Below are 21,461 nucleotides of genomic sequence, written 5' to 3'. Positions count from 1 at the left end.
AATATATTTAGTTGCTAAAGTTGTTATTGTGATAATCAATTGGTCTTTTGTTTTCCCTCTGCAATGTAAGGAAACAATAATGAATTATGTCCCTGAAACTACACAAATACATACAATCCAGTGCTGAAATACGATTGAATGGATAAAATCATGGCTCTCAAACATAGTAAGTCTTAGATAATTTGGGAAAAATTCATATTTTCCTGCTGCCCTTAAGAGATTTACACATCATGTAAAATATATATAAAACCTTCAAAAGTATTTATTTTGTTTACTTTCTTCATTATTAGTTCTCCCTTCCTGTATGACCCTCACAGGAATGTACTTCTGTGTAGGATATCCAGGGTTAATAAATTACAGCGGGTTCATGATGCTTTTGAAAATGTAGAGGAACTATGTGTTCAGGGAATCAGGTTAAAGATAGTCAAATACTTTGCCAAAGCTATACCCATCCACTATGCTGGAAATCACATGCTGTTAAAGTTTAGTATTTCTCATATTGTTCAATATATATTGAAAAAAGAAAAAAAAATTGTTTAGTATTTCTCACCCAATCTTTAAGTTCTCCTTTAGGACAGAAGGACTAAATTTATAGGCTGAGAAGAAAGTGAATCCATATTAGCAAGATATATGAGTAATAAATGAACACTTCTGCCATCTGGAAGTTTCCAAGTGTCCAGATGTTTGGTATCATGTTAGCTAAATATCTGAACTACTAATTAAATATTTTTATTTTGCAGCTTTTTGGTATCATGTAGATTTTTTTAAACATGTCCGTGTTATACCCAGATGCTGCTGTGACAGAAAAATAAAGTAGTCCATTGTGGGGAAAAATATTATTATGAATGGCTTGAAAGAACATGTTCAGATTCATCAGATACCAAATTGATCACCAATAAAGTAAAGGTAATTATGCCAATTGTGCACAATTATTAGCAGGCACAACTCTATTCATCAATCATTTCTTAGTAACAATTGTGTTCAACTCATGATAAAGCAAAACTTTATTCAACAGGAAATGTTGTTTGTCTTTGTAGGATAATGTAAATTAGAAAGTAAAAAAGCACCTCCATAACTGACACAAACCAATGCCAGCTAACAAAAGGGCACATTGAGGATTTTGTTTTTTAACAAGGCTTTGAGTTCTTTTCTCTGCTATCATAATACGCTCGGGCATTCTAAGACTCTAGTTAGTGAACAGAGGTCTTCACTTGTTGAAAAATCAGGGAGAGTATCTCATCATCAGTTAAGTCCCACATATGCATGAAAACCAGCACTTACTGAGTGTCTATGGTGAACACTTAGAGATTGAAATAGAAATGAAAATAAAACATGATGCATGGCACTAAGTTCTAGCATTTTATGGCCTAAAGCTAATAGACAACACTGTAAGACAACTAGTAAAACTAGGAGATTTCCTGTAAGTTCCCTTATTTTGCCATTACTTTCCATTAGCTATTTCTTTTCTTTGTGGGTGTCCTTAAGAAAGGCAAGGTGGAGTCAAAAAATGATGAGTAAAGATATAGATACATAAATTTAATTAGTTAGAAAATACTTGCAAACCCAAATGTAAGATGCTATAGGTCATGGAGTTGGACCATAAAGAAAGCTGAGCACTGAAGAACTGATGCTTTTGAACTGTGGTTTTGGAGAAGATTCTTGAGAGTCCCTTGGAATGCAAGGAGATCAAACCAGTCCATCCTAAAGGAGATCAACCCTGAATAGTCATTGGAAGGACTGGTGCTGAAGCTGAAACTCCAAAGTTTTGGCCACCTGATGCGGAAAACTGACTTATCTGAAAAGACCCTGATGCTGGGAAAGATTGATGGCAGGAGGAGAAGGGGATGACAGAGGATGAGATGGTTGGATGGCATCACTGACTCGATGGGCATGAGTTTGAGCAAGCTCTGGGAGTTGGTGATGGACAGGGAAGCATGGTGTGCTACAGTCCATGGGTCACAATGTGTCAGACATGACTGAGCGACTGAACTGAATTGATAGGTCATGGAGAACTTAGGAAAGACACAGTTTATCAGAAACAAAAGTAAAAAGAAGGGTGTGTATGTATGTGTAAGAGAGAAAGAGAGATAACCATGAAAAGTAAAATTATAATTAAAGTTTATTTAGCTCTAAATAAGAAATCTTTATAGAGAAATTGGACATGTTGGAGAATTCCACATGACAAAGAACTGATGGTTGCCTCTGGATTATAACCAATAAGAAACAGAATCCCTCGATCTGATAATTTTCAGGGAACTGAATGCTGCCAATAGCATGTGAGTTTGGAAGCATCTCCTTCCTTAGTTTGGTCTTCAGATGAGAACCCATTCCTGGATGACACCTTGATTCTGCCAGGGAAAGACTCTAAACAGAGGACCCAGGTTAAGTTCTTCCCAGATTCCTGACCATCAGAAACTGAGGTTATTATAAATGTATGTTGCTTCCAGCCACTAAGTGTGTGTAAGTTGTTACACAGCACCGGATAACTAACGTAGAGTCCAAACTCCTTATATGTGGAAGCTATAAATATAATGTTTCCCAGCTCCTGAGTTCCTAATTATATTCAGTAAATGGCTTAATAAAATTAATACCAACTTCACACAAATAAAATTAAGGTTTTAATCCTTGCCATGCACACAAATGGAATTTAAACTATCTTTTAATGCCCAGTTTCTAAATGTATATTCCTGTGATATCCAATGCTATTTGCTGTTTTTAAAAGTAAAGGAGGAATTCGGTAGATTTGATGAATAATAAAGGCTGTGATGGAAAACAGTTCTTCATTCTGAGTCATTTTGCAGAAATTTTGTTACTTTCAGTTATTTTTTTTATTTTACATATAACCAAACACTGCTTTGTTTACCAAAGTCAAACAGAATTCCCACTCACTGAGAATCATTTAAAAGATGATTTTTAAAAGACAATACTCAGTGAACAAGAAAATCCTTTCTGTAGCCTCCGAAACTGTAAACATCCTTCCTACACCCTACTTATTTTACTTATAAAAAAGGTATTTATTTCTTGTAATAGGGAGATCTGGTTTTAAAGCCAAGAGCATCTATTTGGGAGATGAAAGAAAGGGAGAAATCTGCAAGCAACTGCAGATAAACAAAAGCATTCAGTTGTCCAAGTACTTCAGCAGAGCAAAAATGAGCAGGAGAAAGGAGTGGATAACAATCAGTTCTTACATAGTGCTTACATTTTGAAAACACCATACAATTATTAATTTGCAGAGATAATCCTTAAGAGATAGTTGCATATTATGGACAGTTTTACCAAATGCCTTCGTGGGACAAATTCTATGGGTTGGTCTAACACCAATATCAATCCAGGATTGACTTAGAAATTGTGCTTAAGACTAGCAGGCATTCAGTCTCATGCTTTACACTTGGAGAACCAGCTTTGTTTCAAAAAAATATTAATCCAAGAGTCAAGTAATGATTCTTGTTCTATATTTGCAAATATGGAGTCAAGGCACTTGGGTGTTATTTTAATCCTAATACTGCATGAGAAGGGCTTCCTGCGTGACAGAGTGGTAAAGAACCTGCCTGACAGTGTAGGAGATGCAAAATCTATCCCTGGGTCAGGGAAGATCCCCTGGAGTAGGAAATGACCACCCACTTCAGTATTCTTGCCTGAAAAATTCCATAGACAGAGGAGCCTGGCACGCTACAGTCCATGGGTTGGAAAGAGTCAGATGCAACTGAGCAACAGAGCACACATGCACTTCAAGAGAATTGTAGCCAAAGGGGAAGAAACATTCCCAGGACTGTGAAGGGACGATCAGCTATGTCCCTTTTAAGTGAGTGAGAATGCCTGTACTTATAATAACTAGTACCCTGTGTGTGTGTGTGTGTGTGTGTCTGTGTGTGTGTGTGTGTGTTAGTCACTCAGTCGTGTCTGACTCTTTGCGACCCCACAGACTATAACTGTCCAGGCTCCTCTGTCCATGGAATTCTCCAGGCAAGAATACTGGAGTTGGTTGCCATTCCCTTCTCCAGGGGATCTTCCAACCCAGGGATCAAACTCAGATCTCCTGCATTGTAGGCAGATTCTTTAACCATCTGAGCCATCAGGGGAGTCCAACTAGTACCATAGTCAACTCTTTACCCCCAATCTCACATAGCATATTATCTAAAAGAAATAATTTTATAATTGGTGTCAAGGATTTTAAGGTTTTGAAATATTTTTTTATACCATCAGTGTTCACTTTCAAACATAGAAAAATTTCTGCAGTCTAAAATTCCACTCTAACTACCGATAAATATGAAATTTTTTGACAGTATTATGACATAACATCACACTAGCTTTTATTTTTAAGATCATTTTCTTTCATTTTGAAATATTTTAAAAAAAGGTTTGTACATCATGCTTAATTTTGCTGACATTTAAAGAGATGCTTTTTTATTTGACAGAGTAGTTTTCCAATTATCAATCAGGAGTTTATAAATTGGGCTACAAATATTTATCTCTGTGGAATTTCAGTGGTTTTAAGAAGGAAGAATGAGATTACATATTCATATTGCCGTTTAAACACAAAAGTTTCAAAAATACTCAAAGGAATTCTCCCTTTCATTCAACTCTTTAAAAGGGAAAAACTTAAACAGTGGAACCATCATCAGTTTAATTAACATAGGAAATGTCTAAGGCAAAGTAAGCAATCTGGGACCTAATAAAAATGTCGTAACTGAGCGAAATGAAAAACAACACTCACCTTGCTGTGGCATACTCAGGTGTAGGTTTTTCTGAGTATATATTGGGCACAATGAAGCCTTGATTAGAACAGTCTATAACACCTAATGGAACTCTCCAATATTCTCACAACAGGAACAGCAAACAAAAGAGCTTCAGGGAAAGTTTGAAAGTAAATGAAACTCTAAAATAATAAGCTAAAAAATAATAAGCTAATATGTCTTCCAATGGAAAGGTTATGGTTCATTTGGGAAGAGGGTTGAGCTAAAATGCACATTTGTTCAGTACCATAACTAAAATTAAAAAGATTAATCTTTATTTTCTTTAAAATCAAATTTATGTACTTAGAACACATACTAACTAACAATTCTTTTCAGATTACCTCTTCAAAACCTTCCTAAAATTTACCTTGGGTAAGCCATGAAATAGCACTCAATAAATACTTATTGATTGATCTGTCTTAAGTGTAGATGAATGAAGTAGCTATTACCTACAGAATGACCATTGGTGGCTGTAAGACTTCCATGACCCCTAATGTCTACTGCACTCAGCCCATCTTATAAGTAAAATGGGGATAAGTATATATGACTATTTCATGGGTTGGAATAATGAATACTTGAGTTAATAAGTATAACGTGTTTATAACTGTGCCTGAAAGAATCTGTGCTTAATGAATGGAAAACTTTAGACATATGAGAGAACAGTGGAGGAAGTCATTAAATTAGCCTTGGGGATAACAAAAAGCCTTCACAAAAGAAGATGCATTTGAAATATGAATAGAATATCCTTAGAAAGGGGAAAGAAGGTGAGGAAATTCTACCCATATTACTCTCCTGCTACTTTAAATCCTTTAAAACTTCCCAAAGATGTATGTGTGTTCATGTGTGTATGTGATGTATGTATGTGACAACATAAACATAAACAATAATATATAAATGCTCAAATTTGGCTTAAAAGACCTATCCTGGCCTGGTTGGTTCAATTTTGCTAATTATGCATGCTCATCTGTCACTCTTGATAGTCATCTGATCTTATTTCCATTCCAAATGCCTTCATTTTTCTCTTTAAAGTCCTCTATATCTCTCTCAACCTGAGCACCCCGCCCCTACTTCCCACTGACTTTTCCTTGCTCTTACTCAACATTTCAGGTCTCAATTTCATTTCACTGTCTCTAAGAAGCCTGAAAGGCTTCCCAGGTGGCACTACTGTAAAGAACCTGCCTGCCAATGCAGGAGACAGAAGAGATGTGGGTTCAATCCCTAGGTGGGAAAGATCCCCTGGAGGAGGGCAGGGCAACCCATTCCAGTATTCTTACTTGGAGAATCCCATGGACAGAGGAGCCTGGTGAGCTACAGTCCATAGAGTTGCAAAGAGTTGGACATGACTGAGGCAACTTAGCTGCACAAGGAGCCTTCAAGACTAAATTGGATGAGCCTGCTATAGACTTCCATAGGGCCTTGTAGTCTTTCTTTTTTATTAATATAAAACCAACTGCCACAAAGTTAGTAACTTAAAATAACAATCATTGATTATCTCACTGGTCCATGGGGCAGAAATTTGAGCAGGCTTGATTGTGTTCTCTGTTCAGGGACTCAGAAGGCTGAGTCAAGTTGGCCAACCTTCTGGGCTCTTCTTTGGAAACTCTGGGGGGGAATCAGCTTCTGGATTTATTCAGGTTGTTGGCAGAATGCAGTTTTTGTGCTTTTGAAACTAAAGCCCCTGTTTTCTTTCTGTCAACCAGGTACCACGCTTTATGGCTTTGTGGTCTTTACCAATGGTACAGGAAATGCTTCTCATGTTTTCAATGTCTCCACATTCACCTGATGCCACAGCCAGAGAAAACTCTCTGCTTTTAAAGCAGGGGTCCCCAACCTCCAGGATCTAATGTCTTACGATCTGAGGTGAAGCTGATGCAATAATAATAGAACTAAAGTGCACAATAAATGTAATGCACTTGAAACATCCCGGAACCATTCCCCACCCCCAAGTCCATGGAAGAATTGTCTTGGGGACTGCTGTTTTAAAGAGCCTATATGATTAGATTGGGCCTATCAGATACGCTACCTTTTAATTAACTCCAAACCAACCAAACTTAATTAAATATATACAAATTCCTTTTCACATAACATGATCACGAGAAGAATCATATCTCATCATATTCACAGACTCCATCTAAGCTGAAGAGGAGAAGACTTTACAAGGGTTAGGATCACTGAGGATAATTCTTAGAATTCCATCTACTACAGACTTCATACCCGCTTCTATCATCCATAGTTAAGATTGTGGTTGTTTGTTTCTTCTCTCTATAATTAGCAGGTGACAGTTTAACATGCATTATATATTATGCACTGTCCCATCATTTTAGAAGGATACAATTCTTACGTGTACTTTTCAAATGAGGAAAATCAAGGCATGTAGAGGTTGGATAACCTGACCAAGATGACAGAGCTGTAAAATAGGAGAAGTAGGTTTGTAATCCAGACAGGCTGGCTCTGGAGTCTATGCTGTTAACATTGAACTATGCTCTAAATGGCAACCCACTCCAGTATTCTTGCCTGGAGAATCCCATGGATGGAGGATCCTGGTAGGCTGCAGTCCACGGGGTCCAAAGAGTCAGACATGACTGAGTGACTTCACTTTTGCTCTCTGCACAGTTAGAGTGCAACCTCCATGACTGTATCTCTTTCTTATTTATTGTAATCCCTATGCTTATGCAGATGACACCACCCTTATGGCAGAAAGTGAAGGAGAACTAAAGAGCCTCTTGATGAAAGTGAAAGAGGAGAGTGAAAAAGTTGGCTTAAAGCTCAACATTCAGAAAACTAAGATCATGGCATCTGGTCCCATCACTTCATGGGAAATAGATGGGGAAACAGTGGCTGACTTTAATTTTCTGGGCTCCAAAATCACTGCAGATGGTGATTGCAGCCATGAAATTAAAAGACGCTTATTCCTTGGAAGGAAAGTTATGACCAACCTAGACAGAATATTAAAAAGCAGAGACATTACTTTCTCAAAAAAGGTCCATCTAGTCAAGGCTCTGGTTTTTCCAGTAGTCATGTATGGATGTGAGAGTTGGACTACAAAGAAAGCTGAGTGCTGAGGAATTGATACTTTTGAACTGTGGTGTTGGAGAAGACTATTGAGAGTCCCTTGGACAGCAAGGAGATCCAACCAGTCCATCCTAAAAGAGGTCAGTCCTGGATGTTCACTGGAAGGACTGATGTTGAAGCTGAAACTCCAATACTTTGGCCACCTAATGCGAAGAACTGACTCATTTGAAAAGACCCTGATGTTGGGAAAGATTGAAGGTGAGAGGAGAAGGGGATGACAGAGGATGAGGTGGTTGGATGGCATCACTGACTCAATGGACATGAGTTTGAGTAAACTCCAGGAGTTGGTGATGGACAGGGAGGCCTGGTGTGCTGCACTCCACGGGGACACAAAGACTCGGACATGACTGAGCGACTGAACTGAACTGAACTGATGCTTACTTCAGTCCATAGCATTTAACGTATTCATGGTATAAATCAATATAAAACTTTAAGAAATGTTGCCAAACAATATTATTGAGCAACCATAGCTCAGTTTGTGCCATATTAAAAATTATAGTTCCATATATGCCACTCATATGTACCAAGCATGATTCTAAAAATCAAGGAGACAACACTAAGCAAGCCAAACATATTGTCTCCTCTTGGAATTTGCCTGGATGTCAAGACATACAAGTAAATATCCAAACACAACATGATGTGGTAAGCATTACAGTGAAATCTGCCTGACAATACAGGAGACTCAGGTTGGATTCCTGGCTCAGGAAGATGCCCTGGAGAAGGAAATGGCAATGCACTCCATTTCTGTTGCCTGGGAAATCCCATTGACAGAAGACCCTGGCAGGCAACAGTCCATGGAATTGCAAAGAGTTGGACACAGCTTAACAACTAAACAAGTTTTACAATAAAAATTAAATTTCATTATCAGATGAATTAATGGGAATATGTGCTGAAAATATGATGTCTATCCACTTTCCTATATTTGAACATCCCACATCAGATCATTTAAAAGAGTAATTTGGGAAATGACTTGAATAAAAGTAAAATCCTAAGAGCTGAAACATTAACTAATCAAGAAATTAAATTTGAAGTTCTCCATGCATCCCATTCTTCATGTTACACTTCGAAATTAATCATATTCCCATTGGCAGAAAAGCTAATATCAGTAAGATTAGCCACAGGGATTTGCCCCAGTTGCTTCCTTTTGTGAATATATTACTTTCCCTAGGTGGAGTTTGAGTGGAAGCACTTAAAATCACATCAGCACCAAAATTAGTCTTCGTGATTAATGTCATGTTTTATAACAAGCATTTGCAAAGCAGTCAGCCTTTGCCACTATAATATGGGGCATCTGTTAATATGAGTTTATATCTGTTCATCGATTAAGCTTAATTATTTTTCCCTGTGGTTTTCAACCAAAGAAGATCTACATGAAAATATATGGCTTCTTTTGATATTAAAAGAAATTCTCTATGAAGAGTAAAGGAGAAGGGAGCAAAGGAAGTTAGCATTTATTTAGCAAGTATTATGTGCCAGGTACTTTTTATATACTAGCCCATTTAAATCTTTCAACAACTGCATGACATTTCTAGAATGATTTCATGTTACAAACAAAAACCCCAAGGCTTGGTGAGATTAAGAATTGTTTAAGATCATAGAATTCGCATGCAGCTTTCATAGCTAGCATTAACCACCTGTAGGCATCTAAGAAAAGTTGATGTCAACAGATTTTGGAATAAAAAGCAATTCCCAGCTTGCTGCTTCCAAAGGATGTTTTAATTTTGTTTTGCTTTTTAATTTCTCACTTTAGAGTGGCTCACAAAGCATTACATGATATGGTTCTCAAGCTGGCACATCCAATCTAGAAAAGCAAATGTTCCTACCCTTTTCCCTTTTGAGATTAGCATGGTCTCAAACATGTCTCTTCTTTTCTGATAATATTCTGATATTTCTCAGCTCTACCTCCACAATCCTCTATTCTTTAGGATTCCTGTTCCAACTGTCTGTTAAAAATGTCTGGGAAAGAAGAGAGCAAATGGTTCAAGTCTAGATGGATGTTTTTTTCTGGGACTTAACTGAGAGCCAAACCTTATACCCACTCCCCAAAATTATAAATAATTTAAGCCATGGTCCACATGGTACAGTCATCATTAAGGATATAGTTTCACAACCAAATGTAACTTGAAAATAAGCAAATGTGCACTTAGGTTTCTCAAGTAATATGAAAATGATGCTTAGATTACAGCAGCGCTTAATAATAACCCTTTCCCATCCATTTCCTATAGTAACATAAGTGCCTTTCTACAAATTATCTGAAAAATTCCCACTGAAACCTTATACCATGCATGTCTTATTTTTTATAGTATTTCCTTTTCTTTTCAAAACCAGCATGAGGGATAAAAGAAAAAGAATTTTTCTCAGAAGTTAATCTTCAGAGGAGGAGGTGAAGGGAACAAAATTGCAAGCAAAGCAAGAACTCATTTACTATGAAGGAAAAGAGAAAGGTTAGAAATATCCTAGTATTAGTAATTTACGGGTTTGCAGACTCCATGGATATGAAAATGAAAGTGTTAGTTTCCTCAATCATGTACAACTCTTTGCAACCCCATGGACAGTAGCCCACCAGTCTCCTCTGTCCATGGAATTCTCTAAGCAAGAATACTGGAGTGAGTAGCCATTCCCTTTTCCAGGGCATCTTCCCTTTTCCAGAGGATCTTCCTGACCCAGGGATCAAACCCCAGGCTCTTACATTGCAGGAAGATTCTTTACCATTTAAGAAAAATCTGAACAATGAAAACATCCAAACCATGAAACTCTTAACAAAATACTTTAACAACTTGATTAATATGTAGCTTGTATAAGTTTACTCATTATCATACAACTCAATATTTTTTAGTATTAATATATTGGCAAATATTCAAACACCAGCACAATCTACTTTCATCATTTTGCTCATCTCACAGAGAAACCCAATAGGCAGAGCACAGAGGATTTTCAAGGTAGTTAAACTACTCTGTGTGATACTGTAATGGTGGGTACATATCAGACAATTGTCAGACCCATAAAATGTAGAACACTAAGAGAGAACCCTAATGTAAACTATGGACTGTGGGTGATGATGTATCAATGTGGTTCATCAATGTTGATAATCTTCAAGAGAAGACTCTTAAGAGTCCCTTGAACTGCAAGGAGATCCAACCAGTCTATCCTAAAGGAAATCAGTCCTGAATATTCACTGAAAAGACTGGTGCTGAAGCTGAAACTCCAATACTTTGGCCACCAGAGGTTAAGAACTGACTCATTTTAAAAGACCCTGATGCTGAGAAAGATTGAAGGCAGGAGGAGAAGGGGACGACATAGGATGAGATGGTCAGATGGCATCACTGGCTCAATGGACATGAGTTTGAGTAAACTCCAGGATTTGGTGATGGACAGGGAGGCCTGGCGTGCAAAGTGTCAGACATGACTAAGCAACTGAACTGAACTCAATGTTGATAGTGGGGCAGGCTGTATATGTGTGAAGGCAAAGAGTATATAGGAAATTTCTATATCTTTCACTCAACTTTTCTGTGAAACTGATACTGATTTTAAAAATAAATTATATTAGAAAAGAAAAGGATACTCTATGTCAGTGGAAGGCCCCCATGCTCCAGCCCCTCATCCCTCCTTGGCTCTTAGCAACCACAGATCTACTTTCTCTCTCTATAGATTTTGCCTCCTATGGCAATTTTGTATACAGATATTTTAAGTAGATAACAATCACTCCAATATAAATAATAGGAAATTGTTTGCTAAATCAGTGGGATGGACTTCTGGGTTTCCCTAGGATAATGTCAGGTTCTTACACTAAAATATCTCAGTATTCCCTCCCAAAAGCAAACTGATCAACAAAAGAAGAGCAAATGAAACCACAAAAAACTGCCCTCTTTGGCATCACCTGGATATTGAGAGTGCCACAATACTTGCACTAAATATAAGGGAAAAAATGAAGACCAAACTCCAACAGACATCAGTGTGACCTCACCCCATAAGCCCATGTGGAAATGAAGTGGCGCCTGAAGAAGCTGGGTAGAAGAAGGATAACGGAGCAGATAAGATCCAGAATGGCAAGGCTCAGTCAAAGCATGGAAATCCTGAAATGGTCTGAAACCTGGTAGACCTGAACTCTGACTACAGAAAGGTGCTCAGGATCTGAAGAGACAAATTCAAAACACACTTTCTTCTGGAAAAGAATGAGACAAATAGGATGGGTAGGGCATCTTTTATAGGTTTGGTGATTAAATAAGAAAGTAAGAAGAGAATTTGAGAATCTTGCAGGAACTAAAGAGAAAAACATAATCCAAAGACATGCTGATCTCAGTTTAGTTCAGTTCAGTTCAGTCGTCCAGTCGTGTCCGACTCTTTGCGACCCCATGAATCGCAGCACGCCAGGCCTCCCTGTCCATCACCAACTCCCGGAGTTCACTCAGACTCACGTCCATCGAGTCAGTGATGCCATCCAGCCTTCTCATCCTCTGTCGTCCCCTTTTCCTCCTGCCCCCAATCCCTCCCAGCATCAGAGTCTTTTCCAATGAGTCAACTCTTCGCATGAGGTGGCCAAGTACTAGAGTTTCAGCTTTAGCATCATTCCTTCCAAAGAAATCCCAGGGTTGATCTCCTTCACAATGGACTGGTTGGATCTCCTTGCAGTCCAAGGGACTTCAAGAGTCTTCTCCAACACCACAGTTCAAAAGCATCAATTCTTCAGCGCTCAGCTTTCTTCACAATCCAACTCTCACATCCATACATGACCACTGGAAAAACCATAGCCTAGACTAGACGGACCTTTGTTGGCAAAAGTAATGTCTCTGCTTTTCAATATGCTATCTAGGTTGGTCATAACTTTTCTTCAAAGGAGTAAGCGTCTTTTAATTTCATGGATGCAATCACCATCTGCAGTGAATTTGGAGCCCCCAAAAATAAAGTCTGACACTGTTTTCACTGTTTCCCCATCTATCTGCCATGAAGTGATGGGACCAGATGCCATGATCTTCGTTTTCTGAATGTTGAGCTTTAAGCCAACTTTTTCACTCTCCACTTTCACTTTCATCAAGAGGCTTTTGAGTTCCTCTTCACTTTCTGCCATAAGGGTGGTGTCATCTGCATATCTAAGGTTATTGATATTTCTCCCAGCAATCTTGATTCCAGCTTGTTCTTCCAGCCCAGCATTTTTCATGATGTACTCTGCATATAAGTTAAATAAGCAGGGTGACAATATACAGCCTTGACGTACTCCTTTTCCTATTTGGAACCAGTCTGGTGTTCCATATCTAGTTCTATCTGTTGCTTCCTGACCTGCACACAAATTTCTCAAGAGGCAGGTCAGGTGGTCTGGTATTCCCATCTCTTTCATTATTTTCTACAGTTTGTTGTTATCCACACAGTCAAAGGCTTTGCTGCTGCTGCTGCTAAGTCGCTTCAGTTTTGTCCGACTCTGTGTGACACCATAGACGGCAGCCCACCAGGCTCCCCCGTCCCTGGGATTCTCCAGGCAAGAATACTGGAGTGGGTTGCCATTTCCTTCTCCAAGGCTTGAAAGTGAAAAGTGAAAGTGAAGGCGCTCAGTCATGTCTGACTCCTAGCGACCCCATGGACGGCAGCCCACCAGGCTCGTCCATCCATGGGGTTTTCCAGGCAAGAGTACTGGAGTGGAGCAGAAATAGATGTTTTTCTGGAACTCTCTTGCTTTTTCTATGATCCAGCAGATGTAGGTAATTTGATCTCTGGTTCCTCTGCCTTTTCTAAAACCAGTTTGAACATCTGGAAGTTAACGATTCACGTATTGCTGAAACCTGGCTTGGAGAATTTTGAGCATTACTTTACTAGCGTGTGAGATGAATGCAATTGTGCGGTAGTTTGAGCATTCTTTGGCATTGCCTTTCTTTGGGATTGGAATGAAAACTGACCTTTTCCAGTCCTGTGGCCACTGCTGGGTTTTCCAAATCTGCTGGCATATTGAATGTAGCACTTTCACAGCATCATCTTTCAGGATTTGAAATAGCTCCACTGGAATTCCATCACCTCCACTAGCTTTGTTCATAGTGATGCTTTCTAAGGCCCACTTGACTTCACATTCCAGGATGTCTGGCTCTAGGTGAGTGATCACACCATTGTGATTATCTGGGTCATGAAGATCTTTTTTGTATAGTTCTCCTGTGTATTCCTGCCACCTCTTCTTAATATCTTCTGCTTCTGTTAGGTCCATACCACTTCTGTCCTTTATTGAGCCCATCTTCACATGAAATGTTCTCTTGATATCTCTAATTTTCTTGAAGAGATCTCTAGTCTTTCCCATTCTGTTGTTTTCCTCTATTTCTTTTCATTGATCGCTGAGGAAGGCTTTCTTATCTCTCCTTGCTATTCTTTGGAACTCTGCATTCAGATGCTTATATCTTTCCTTTTCTCCTTTGCTTTTTGCTTCTCTTCTTTTCACAGCTATTTGTAAGGCCTCCTCAGACAGCCATTTTGCTTTTTTGCATTTCTTTTCCATGGGGATGGTCTGATCTACTTCCCCCCAAAACATTTATTCCTGTATGTTCCCCAAACCCTTTATTAGTGTATACATAAATTATTATTGTAGACCCAGGTTATAAACAGGAAAAATTCAGTCTACTTAACACAGAAACTTCTCTAAAAAGGAAACAGAAAACTAAAATCCAAGCAATCCAGTTAATGAAAAATCTTCTCCTCCCTTAAAGAAAAACAACAATGAAGTAAAATAAAATTATAAAACAGCACTCCAGTCTGGATTAAATATACTTGTTCAAGCATTCATAGATGTTTAATAAATCATCTAAATCAGAAAATCAAAAACTCTGAACAGAAATAAGAAAAAACACAGAAGAACCATTTAAAAAAATATTTTGACCAAACTCAGAAAGAAAATGAAGATGAAACAATTTTGTGAAAACTAAATTATAAGTGCCTAGTTACATGGTATACTAGATTCAACTAAAAATTTTATAATGTAATAAGAGGAATTTAAGAATGACTTGAAAACAACAAAATAAAAATAAGATAAAAAAAGTCACAGGAGAAAAAAATAGTGGAATGAAAGGCAAAACAGATTCAAATACTGCATAACATGAGGACTTGGGTTAAAAACCAAACAACAAACATATTTAAACAATAACATAACGCAAACTTTTCAGATTGCTTGAAAAGTAAAATATTTCTTTTTAGAAATGTCTATGCCTTTTATTGGAGAAGGCAATGGTACCCCACTCCAGTACTCTTGCCTGGAAAATCCCATGGACAGAGGAGCCTGGTAGGCTGCAGTCCATGGGGTCGCTAAGCGTCGGATACGACTGAGCGACTTCACTTTGACTTTTCACTTTCCTGCATTGGAGAAGGAAATGGCAACCCACTCCAGTGTTCTTGCCTGGAGAATCCAGGGACATGGGAGCCTGGTGGGCTGCCGTCTATGGGGTCGCACAGAGTCGGACACGACTGAAGCGACTTAGCAGCAGCAGCATGCCTTTTATTTATTTTTCTTTGTTGCCAAACAGCTCTGTAAAGTAGATCCAGAACAATGCTGAATAAAAGTGGTCAGAACACTTCAGTTTGGTTCCCAATCTTAGTGGGAAAGCATGCAATATGATATTAACTGTTGGATTTTTGTTGATGCCCTTAATTAGTTTGAGAAGCTATTTTATTCCTGGTTTATTGCAATTTAATCATGAATGAGTTAATCATCTTACTGACATAATCACTTATATTTCTCCTTTATTCTGTTAATATGGTGAATATTTTGATTGATTTTCCAATATTAAACAGATTTTGCAACCCTGGAATAAAGATACTTAGTTATGATGAATTATTTGGTAATTGAAAAAATATGCATCTATTTATATATGTTGTTTTAATTAAGTATATATGATATGTATATATATATATCTACATATACATTTTATTTTTTCATATTTAGATGAAAATTTTTGGACCAACATTTGTGTGTGTGTGTGTGTGTGCTTTATTTTTTTTTAATTTTTAATTGGAGGATCATGTGTTTGTTTCTACCATACAACATGAATCAGCCATAAGTATACATATATCCCCTGCCTCTTAAGCCTCCCTCGCACCTCCCCAATCCCAACCCTCTAGGTCATCACAGAACACCAGCCTGCTTTTTCTGAGAGTATTTTTTGCACCTTTTTTTGGTAGCTTAGTCTTCTTATAATGTTGTATAATTTTACTACCATCATAATGCTAACATCCTAAAACGCATTAGTAAATGTTCTTTCCTCAATTACTTTTCCAAAGATTTTGAGTAGGTTTGGGATAATTTTGTTCTTAAATATTTGGTAGAATTTACTGGAAAGCTGTTTGGACCTAGATTACCTTTGTGGAGAAGTTTTCAATTAAGAATTTAGTATCTTTAATAAGTATAGGCTTATTCAGCTTTCTACTTATTTTTCTGCAAAATTTGATATTCTGTATCTTTTAACAACTTTATGTTGTCAAATTCATTAGCCTATAGTCCCTGGGATCATGTCCAGTAAAATATTCCTGTTGTTGATAATCTATAGCAACACTATTCTTGCTCACAGTTAACATAATTTAGGTGGAGAAAGAGAAGGCTACATCTGTATTATCTTCCCCTTCAGCCAACAAGTGAATGTAAAATAGTAGTTGTTGAATGTGTGTGTGTGTGTGTGTGTGTGTCGAAATTTGATTCAGAATATAATTTTGTATTGAAAACCCGTCAGTTGTCAGGTCAGATCCCCTGCTAAGCAGAAACTGATTCAGCCAATAGCATGAGAAACAGGGACTGGGCAAAGGAATCAACTGACCTGTGATTCTCAGATTCTCAGCTGAGCCCTTCAGGGCTTCTGGAGCTAGGATGGCCCTTAAAAGCTATTCTGACGTGGGGACCTGGGACCTGGTCATTATACTCTGCATTGATGAGCCATCAGATGTGGGCTGCCTCTGGAAGGAGATGTGACTTCAGGTGAGGCGATTTTCTTCCTGAAGGGCAATCTGCTTAAAGGACTGGCAGCTAAGGACTGAATTATAGCATCTCTCTGCAGCTGTGGAATTAGTCCTTCCTTCCTAAAAGGGAATCAGGGCAGCACATCCCAACATCCACCATACAGCTGCCTTCTTAAATTACTACCATTGGCAGATCAATTCATTCTAAACTGTTTATATCCTATATTCCATACTCATTTAAATATGTCTGTTTATCAATAAGATCATGTGAAATAAACTTCATTGACAAACTTGGCTGAAATTGTAAAGAAGATGCCCAGCCAAAAGTTCCTAATATAATACAAACCAGGCAGACTGCTCCCTAGGTAAAAGTATAATTGCAGGAAATTGGCCTGCCATTAATTTTTAATAGGCTGTCTAATTTAGGCAGTATATCAAGGATACTTGTTGAGTCACAAAGTAATATCTCTCCCTGAAACTTGTTAGAGGTTGCTAAATATTATGCTGTTGAGGCTAGTAAAGTGATTTGGTATAAACCCCTAAAGAGCACTTCCAATAAATGATGTATTATTTATTCCATTAGCATTATTTACTCTCCAACTCCTCGGTGCTAATAATTTCAACATGTTCGTTTTCTCTTATAAACAACAGAGCTCAAACAACAAGAAGAGAATTTCTATGATGCAAATCAGAACCAACAGGCATAGTCAAATGAAGATTGCTTGCCTCATTCTAATGAATTGCCCATAATTTCTTCTTCTGTTAAGAAACAGAGAAGGAAAGTTGAAAATGGTTTATTCCCAGCTCTAACTGTAATTATTATGCCCCATCAAGTGTCATCAAGTGTTTAAATAAATAATGCCATTTCAGCATAAAGAATAAATTTCCACTCATTTGTTTCCATTCTCAAATGCATTAAGAATATGTCTCTTCACAGGAAAGGAGAGGGAAAATTAGGATATACTGAGCCTTAACTGAATGGCATTGTCTTTCACAAGCATGACCTCTCATTGACTTTGTTTTCTATTCTAATTCCAGAGGCAGTGGGAAGAGAAAAGGAATAATGTTGCCAGTCCCTGAGGTTATATTAACACCTTGGCTTTCTGGGGCTGAAGTAAAGGCACGTTGCCAAAGACCAGTTTAATTTTGTCTCATTTCACTACCACCTTCATGGCCACACTGAGTCTAATGACAGGGAATATGTTGCCAGACTCAGAGATAATTTTACATACATTTAGTCCATCATAGAGTAGAAGAGATAGTCATCTGTTTAAAGATAACTGCCGAAGAAGAATGATAATCATCTGATGTGATGGAGGTGTTAGCTAATGCTATTATGGTGATTATTTTACAATATATTAGTGTTCAAATCAACCTTCTGTACACCTTAAATTCACACAATGTTAATGTCAGTTGTATCTCAATAAAACCAGAAAAAATAAAGAAAACTGCCTCTCTCTCTCTCTCTCTCTATATATATATATATATATTAGATATGTATCTGAACAGTAGCACAAACAGAAACTTTACTAGTAGGAAAATGGGCTCTCCCTAATAGAAAAATGAGAAGCTACAAACTTTTGGATCTGTTAAAGGGTATTAAAAACAGGGGTGGAATTACTCCCTAAACAGTTTCCTTCTTTGGACACAGAACTCATTAGCATTACACTTTTCAGTCCCTTTCTCACTTGTCCCTGGGGAGAGGGAAAGACTTGCATGATTGCTAAACCTGTAAAGAATAATTAGGCATTTTCAGGTGAGCTCTGCCCTACTTCCTCTTGGGAGCTGGAAGCAAGTATCAACAGTCATTCTAATAGCTTGTGGCAGGAGGCCACATTTCAGGGCCACCTGTCCACATGGTTAGTTCTAACACTGAGATGCAGTATTAGGAAACTTACTTGTTCATAAGCCACATACTCCAACCTGGAGTTTACCAAAAATAAGTTCCATCTGTATATCTGTTTTATTTCTGGATTTGTTCAGAACCTAGTTATGGAAGAGGAGTGAAGAGAGGTTTATCCCTCTCCCTCAAAGATTCCCAACATTTCCTGCCTGGGCTAGGATCCCTGAGAAATGAAACATAAGAGTGAAATGGGAGACCAAGTGTATGTGTTGGAGGTCTTGGGAAGGACCAAGACATAGGATGATAGGCTTGGGCTTTACTATTTCAGCTAGGTGCTTGTATTTTTCTTTTCTTTCTTTCTTTCTATTTTTAGAGATGTATTGGAGCTAGATTTTAATTGCTGGGACAAAAGGAAGAAACACTGGGGCCTCCCCAGTGACTCAGTGGTGAAAAATATACCTGCAATGCAGGAGATGTAGGAGACATAGGTTTGAGCACTGGTTGGGAAGATCCCCTGACGGAGGGCATGGCAACCCACTCCAGTCTTCTTGCTTGAAGAATCCCATGGACAGAGGAGCCTGGTAGGCTACTGTCCATAGGGTCACAAAGAGTTGGACAAAACCAAAGCAACTAGGCACGCAAGGAAGAAACGTTAAGACATGGGGAACATTGTATTTTGACCTGGGTGGATGAAAACAGATTATGGAAGTTTTGTTTGTTTGTAATGATTGTTTATTTGTTTGAAGAGACTGAGGCTTAAGCAAAGAGTGATGACCTTGGGAAAAGTCTGGCCTCGGTCAAATCTCTGGCAGCCTAGGGCCTAGCAAGAGAGACCCACTGGAGACCCTCAGCTAGTTGCAGGAGGCTCCAGTTCACCATAAAAAGTAGGCAAAACTTTTCCAAAGTAGTCATAGCTAAGCACTGTTCCAATGTTACAGGTCTCAGAGGCCTTGTTATACAAATGGTATCTGCTGCTTCAGAGTGAATGTGAGTTGAGTTCTAGCATTATAGAGAGCACTGATGAGGTTCTGGCTTTAAATTTTCCATGACCAGTCTGAATCATCTTCCCAAATTATCCTTTTTTGCATGCTGTGAATTATCTTCAGGGTTGATGTTAGCCTTGGATTTATGAGGCTCACCACAAACTCATTTTGGTTCTATTCAGTAGTAATTGTAGTCACAATAACAATATCAGGGAACCAATTTTGGGGAGCCCCAATATGGCTTTAAATAAAAAGGCACGGCAGCACTTAGGAACTAATGTCTGCTCACAAAAGTAAGATGCTATGGCACTAGATAAGAGTCCATACTCAGTACTGGAAGCAGTAGAAAGCAGGAGGTTTTAATACACTACTAGGTGGTTAGAAAGGCACCTTAGTCAAGTCCAGATGTAAACATTGTCAACAATGCAAATTTCTCAACTTGGCATACAGACAGCAATGGCTTTTTGTCACTCTCCAAGAGAGGAAGCAGTATGTAGAGGAGGCTGCTCTCTACCCCGAGATTTGCAAATTGGTGGTGCATTTGTCTGTCTGTCCTTGGAAGATTTCTCCCAGGGGAGTTTCAGTTTTTGGTAGCAGAGTGCAGACAACTGGCAGGAACTAACCAGGGTCCTCCGACCCTTCTCTCAGAGAGCACTGAGTGTCTGTGGTGCTTGTTGGTAATACTGGCCTCTGGCAATGTAATTTTACACAGGATGGTAACTCAAGAACTAGAAATCAGCTTGCTTTCTAAATGTGGTGGGTGTGGAGCCAAAGCTATAATAAATCTTGTTTCTTGTTATTCCTTAGGATTCTCTAAAACGAGGTGTATCAGAGACTTGACATAACACATTCTGAAGCCCTCAACGAAGGAACTACACCTATTCCTCTGAGATGTGTCTCAGAAGGCAGCTGTTGAAAGAAGACCGAATCTACTCAGGCATCCCAGTACCCCTCTGCTGAGACTGAGCAGAATAATAAATTTGAAGGATAGTCTGGGTCTTAATTATAACTTAGAAATTTTAAACTTCAAACATGTGATTCCACAGGGGAAAATAACTTGATATCAGACTCTAATTCATTTGGACTTTAATATATTTTGACTTGAACTTGAAAGAAGATTTAATCTTTGAACTTCAGTTTTGCCCTGGGACTTTAAAGTAGTGGGGGTCTTTATATTCAGATTTGGGGTATTTCTATGATGCTGTCATCTCCTTATTGAAAGAAACTTTATACTTTCTATCTTTTGGTTGGCATTAAATCTCATTGAAGAATTCTGACATGCTATGGGAAAATATGACCAGACATAATTTGAAATAGAAATGGAATAGAGAATGAACTTTCAGCTTTGGATTGAGACTGGGTTTAAAATTGATATACTTCTTTTTGTGTTTTCAGTTCAGTTGCTCAGTCGTGTCCGACTCTTTGTGACCCCATGAATTGCAGCATGCCAGGCCACCCTGTCCATCACCAACTCCCAGAGTTTACCCAAACTCATGTCCATCAAGTTGGTGATGCCATCCAGCCATCTCACCCTCTGTCATCCCCTTCTCCTCCTGCCCCCAATCCTTCCCAGCATCAGAGTCTTTTCCAATGAGTCAGCTCTTCACATGAGGTGGCCAAAGTATTGGAGTTTCAGCTTCAGCATCAGTCCTTCCAATGAACACCCAGGACTGATCTCCTTTAGGATGGACTAGTTGGATCTCCTTGCTTTGTGTTTTACATTTTTAAATTAAAATGATTTATTTCAAAATTTCAAAGGTCACTATTTAAAACTTCACCCCCATAAGGATGTCTCTATTTAAATTTTCTTTAAAAATATATATATATATTTACTTTTATTATTTGAGTAGAATTGTTTTACAAATGTTGAGGATCAAGAGGGAGGGGGTATATGTATACATATAGTTGATTCACTTTGCT

This window comes from Bubalus bubalis, chromosome 4 (assembly GCF_019923935.1).
Source record: "Bubalus bubalis isolate 160015118507 breed Murrah chromosome 4, NDDB_SH_1, whole genome shotgun sequence".
Taxonomy (NCBI): Eukaryota; Metazoa; Chordata; class Mammalia; order Artiodactyla; family Bovidae; genus Bubalus; species Bubalus bubalis.
This window is presented reverse-complemented; position numbering follows the sequence as displayed.